Source organism: Pinus tabuliformis, chromosome 9 (assembly GCF_031772625.1).
Source record: "Pinus tabuliformis cultivar Carrire ecotype Pingquan chromosome 9, CPIR1, whole genome shotgun sequence".
Taxonomy (NCBI): domain Eukaryota; kingdom Viridiplantae; phylum Streptophyta; class Pinopsida; order Pinales; family Pinaceae; genus Pinus; species Pinus tabuliformis.
Window position 1 is genome coordinate 1,459,879,948 of NC_142307.1, and position 6,051 is coordinate 1,459,885,998.

Below are 6,051 nucleotides of genomic sequence, written 5' to 3' on the forward strand. Positions count from 1 at the left end.
AGCACTCCTTGCCCCACAAGATACAATCACCTGAAACACTTTGCATATCACTAGTAAGTATAACACCCTAATCACGTGGAGTCCTGAAAAGCTCCTCGAGAAGTTACCCTACTGAAAAACCAATCTCATGCACTAGAGAAAGCTCCTAAAGATGCAATCCAACTCCCATGGGGATGAATCCTTATTTGCATGAAATCTCCATGATCTTTTTTTGTTTATCATCTTACCATACTAGTGAAGTGTCTCGTGCTATCTACAAATCACTAGGGAGTGAAATGTTGTCCATAAATTTGAGACCCAATAGAAGGTTTGTCTAATCTCCTCCTGCAGAAAATAGCTCATCCCTAAGAGTAGCCTAATTGTCAAGCCTTGAAATGCTAATGTCCCATGCTAATCTCAAAGGAATTCCACCATGTTGATGTTGCCCCACTCTGACTATAACTAACTACCCATTATGCACATACCATATCCTCCTCTCCTAGAACCTGATGGTGAAATATTTGTAAATACCTAACATAACTTACCCAGTCATCTCCACGATGTCAAGGCTAACCCTAATCTTGAGTAGCAACAGGGAAAACCTCTCTTGCTATATGATGAAGGCATCATCAATCACCCATGTCTCAACCCGAGAATGAACTAAACCATTTGCTACCATAGTCGTACTCACCACAAAACGGAGTAACCTACCACTCAAATCATTGGGTCCCATAGCCAAATTGGAAGCGTGTTGGGTGTGGAGCCTGATTATCTTCTTTATTTAGAGGTATCACCACATTGGACCCCAGTTCGTAATGTGGCGGCAATGCCCACTGTAATATTTGTGCTGCAAGGGGGGTCTAGGGGGGTGGCAGTGATCTTTAGGAGCCCCCCCCCTGGTGGGGAATTTGGGGCAGCACCCCAGAAGCTAAAAATAGATGTAAAATTTCCTTGTAAAATGTTGTAATTTCGTAGTCAATCTGTGTCATTCATTAGACGGAGATCTAATGGTAGAAGTTATGTTTAATTTAGGTTTTTTTCCCTAGAAGGCAACCCCTCACTATATATCAAGGAATTGTATTGTGTCTATGTAGATCTATATTCTGAGTGAGAAAGAGAGAGGAGATTGAGCGAGAGAGAAGAGGGAATTACAACGGATCTGCAGTAGGTTGTATCTCTTCAGTTTGCTAGATAATATAAAAGGAAGGACTAGTTGTTTCTCCGTGGATGTAGCCCAAATTGGGTGAACCACGTATATCTTTGTCTCTCTTGTTTTATGTGTTTTATGTGTTTATATTTCTGCAATATATTTTATGTGTTCCATTGCTCTGTAATATATAATTTTCTAACAAAGTGCACAACTATCGATCCCTTCTCACTATTGCTTTGAATAACTGCTAAATTTTGGAACCCATCCATACCTCATCTTTGATCCCTTTATGTAATCAATAGATGGACATCGAGCATCAAGAATTAGCCCCATACATGCCAAACTTCTTTGCCCTTGCCATATCACACAACAAGATCTGTTATCTCGTCTCCTGATAATGTACCCGGATACTGCCTAGAGTCTAGACACCCTCCTGTAACTGAGGTATACCTTCCACTATACTTCATATTCATCTAATTCCTCAGAATGTCATGTCAATAGTGCATCATGTAGTTCCCTCGCAATTATATCCCTAATTGTGAACTCAAGGATGCTACCTCGGCAGTAAACCATGTTATCCCTAATACTGTATTTATTAGCTAGGGCACCAACCATAAGCCTTAACTAGAAAGTCTCCCTCGTGTTTTTGATGTGTTGTCTCATCCAACTACCTCAAGTGATCCTCCCATGTCCTATTTCCTGTATTGAGAGCATCAAGGGGCAACAACCAAATCCTCTACGACTGTAAGGAGTATTGGAGTGTGATAGGTGTGTAGGTCCCTAAGGGTGTGATCAAGATCCCACATGGATACTCAGAGGTAATCTTATGGATGTCTCTCTCTCTGCCTCAAATATGTTGATACCTCGATCAAAGACCACTCTCCATTGAACACAATGTCCCTAAATGATCATCCATCCCCTTACTAACTTTGGGTAAGCCAAACCCAATGGTATGCCTAACGTCCATGTCAGGAGGTCTCCTTGGAGGCAACTCTCTAAGATCTCGTTGTGTAGCACCATATGCCACTACACACAACCATGTATTCTTGTACTCCTCTACATACCATTTTTCCGTGTGGCATACCTCTGTACACTACTAGATACCAATACTTATTATTGTGTCTCCCTATACCATCTAGTTTCCTGTATGTGCCAATGTATCTATCCCTCCACTAGTAAATCCAACATAATGTGAATCACCCCTCCAATTCTGTCATGATAAATACAACAAACATAGCTCCTAACATGTCGATGAGGGTGTCACTATTGTGCTAATCCTCACTGACCCCTGCACCCATTACATCAATCAAGGAACATCCTCTCCATTCAAGACCCTATCGGGTGGTCTACTGATGCCACCTCCTCCTACTTGCTCCTGCTAGAGTACATTGATAATCCTTCATCCCCATGCATGGACATCATGCCAGGACAACTCGTGTAGTCTTCCTACTTCCTTATCAATCCATCTTGTCACTCATGTTGACCAATATTTTGACGAGGATGTGAAAGTGTGTGTGCACTTGGTCACCGAATCCACAAATATATTAAATCCGTCAGTGATCAAATCCATGATGCGACGCGAAATCCCACCCGAATCCCAACTGTAATATATCCCTCGAGCTCCTATGGTAATCCATGGCCCCTACTGATCTATGCTCCTGGCCATGGACATCTATGGACACTTAGCCCACTCCATTGGGTGCCAACTCAATACCTCTCACCACCCAACCTAGCGATATGGATCAAATGCAAGAGCCCTTGAGTATGTAATGAATCCACCATGCAAATTTTGCGCCTTGCGCAACTCATGTCACCTCATCTCATTGGCTCAGTCTATATGATATGTCTAGGTAACTCTGCCTCTCTCTCTCCAACATGCAAAGGTAATCTAACAATACTACAGGCCCCATCTATGTATGCATGAAGAGGGTTTTTGTCTAAAAGTACTATATCTTTGTTGGCTACAATGCATCTGTTTTCTCGTCATCAACCACCGACTCCAAAGATGGTTTCTAATCCTCCTCCACCATGGGCTCAACATGGGACCCTAACTGCCCCTCGACATATAATTCATCATTCATAGCATCCTCATTTTTGGGTTGTGTTATATTCTTTCCATGACTAGCCCACATAGTTAACCAGGGGGTTAGAGGGGGGGCGGAGCCCCCCCTTCATTGCGCCGATTGCGTAGTGAGGGGTCACAAGGGGGTTTGAGGGGTGAAGGTAACCCCACTCTATGGGGTCCGAGGCAACGCCCTGGAAAATTTTGGTTTTGGAACCTATGTTAGGTTGGCAGACCCACCTATGGTTTTGTGAATGATTTTCGCACATGGTTTTGGACGCAATGGTTTTAGGTCCATGGTATTGGATGCTTCAGCATGTATAAATATGTATTATAATATTGAAAGGAACATAATGAAAAACCAAGTTGGTAGTCCCGGTTTTGGGATCCAGGGGAAAATCTCTGTGTATATGTGTTTTTATATGTTATGCTCTCGCACTGTTTATTTTCTGTGTTTTAGAATTCGTATGCAGGTAAATTCTATACAGGGTTAAAACCTACACTCATCTAGCTCACACCCCTCTATGTTCTCTCCATGCTCCCATGGGTTGTTGTCATCTGGAAACTTTGTCACGGCTCTGGGAACCTCTGTGCCTACTAGAAACTCCTTGCCACTGTCTCAACTCTAGCCATTAATGTGCTCACCAATATTGGTAACTTTGGAGTCACACTAAGCTGATCTATGTCCTCCTCACAATTACCGAGGTTACCTGCCTCATTCACAATCTCCTCCTTATGCTCAATGTCAGGAATCACCTCCATGTAGTGGGTCTTGCCCTTAGTGTATATGTTCCCTGAGATCCACTACTCCTGACTTGTGAAGCAAAATTTCCTCCCCTGGAGGTCTCTCCTGGTCTCATCATCTAACTGTCCCCATTTTGTCCACTCCCTCTAAGGGGGTCTGATGTCCTTCCAGTCGAATCTCTCTATGATCCTCTGTGTGAACTCTATGTAGTACGTGATGTCTGCATAACCCAAATTGATCAGCCCTCGGTACCACCACTCCATGACATCTCTATCCAAATGCAAAGATTTGTACCTAATGGAATCCACCTCTCTAATGGGGTTTAGTTGGATGTATGCGTCTAGTTATTGCACCCACTCTCTGACGGAGCTCCTAGTTGAACCATCAAAGTTGGTGAGAGTTAATTTTCCCACCATCTTCTATATGCACTGCTTCGATTGATCTCCACTATATGATGTGAATGGCTTCACCACCGTGGCATGATTATCTCTATGGTATTTTTCATAAAAATGGAGATGGCTCTAGTTTATCCCCTTAATGCTACTCAATTGAGCCAATAATTATTTTAGTTTTTCATTGTTTCTGTTGACTTTATCATTGTTTCTGTTGATTTCCTCCATGATTCTCTGTGTACTCCATTGTTCTTGCGTCACTGGAATGTTCATAGTTTCACCATTCACTGTGCATGCATGCCTACACCTCCATGATCTTGCTAGCTTCCCCACAACTAGCCAAGATCATGCTCTGATACCACTGTAATATTCCTAATGGAAAAATTAACATTGATACCAAAAAAATGTGCAAGGAACAACAAAATAGACAAGGAATCACAACCCAAATCAAAACACAATAGACACCAACAAATATTATGAGTCGTTTTATTAATATACGGAGAATGGGTACATAAAGTGAGCTGAAATGATAGAACCTAGGCTTGCTATGCAAGCTGAGAAAAACCAAGAAAATGTAGCTAAAACCCCAAGGGTGGAAGTGTACGTGAAGTGATATGCGCACTACCCAAAAATAATTTGTTGTTGGTTGTTGGCTGGAATGTTTTTCGCACCACTGAATACTTCTTAGAATGCTCTAAAATTTTAGCCATGAACTCCTCTCACCAAACCCACAAAAACCTATAAATCGTTTAGCTTAACTCCAATCCAAGATCAAGTCAACCAAGTGATGTGAATTACCCAACCTACTAGTAAAACACATTATTGAATGTTAGGATATTTTGACACATAGGAAATAGTTAAGTATAACTTGTTCTAGTGTAGAGTTAGGTAAAGTGTGTTTCTTTACTATGTACTTTTGTAACTTACAATTCGACGGTCACGATATGTAGTGATTTGATGGTTCATTCTCTCCTCAGTATTATCGACACTTGATTTGTGGCTTAACACCCGATTGGTCCATGATCTCTATTTAAAGAGCATGCAAGGTCATTTGTAGGGTAACTGTTCATGAGAGAATCTTATGTAAATTTTCATTCTTTTATTAATAAATTGCCTGAAGTGGCCGCATTGGCTCAGGCCGTGGACTATTTCCCTCTTTGAAGGTTTTGAACACATCAACAATATTGGTGTATTGATCTATGATCTATTTGTGAGTGGTGTCCTTTGGTTTTCTATCTGAGGAACTTACCCTATAAATTCCTACATGGTATCAGAGCTATTTGAGGGCTGCATTCGTTGGTGATCCAAATCTGAAGCTAGTAGAACTGCATCCGACTGTCGTTTCGTAGATCTACTGTTACTGACTGCTTTCGGGCCAAGAGGACTGCTCTATTGTATTAAGAGCATCTGTTCCAATGAGGAACCCCTTTTGTTTGATGCGAAAAGGTTTCCGGTAGCCCTAGCTACGTCATTTTTAAGATCTAGAGGTATATAGTATTTATTTACAGTTTTTAGTTATTTTCTCTCTGTTTATTTCAGTTCATTTAGCTGTTTGTTTTTTTTATAACCGGATCTATACCATTCGTTTCTGCGTATGCTCTTTGCCCTATGACTCTGTGCGATCTGGGAAAACCAGAAACATAAAGGAAGGATTTTTTTTCTCATCCGTACGCTCTTTTCCACCGCGCCTTAGTGTGATCTCGGAAAATCAGAAACATTGAGG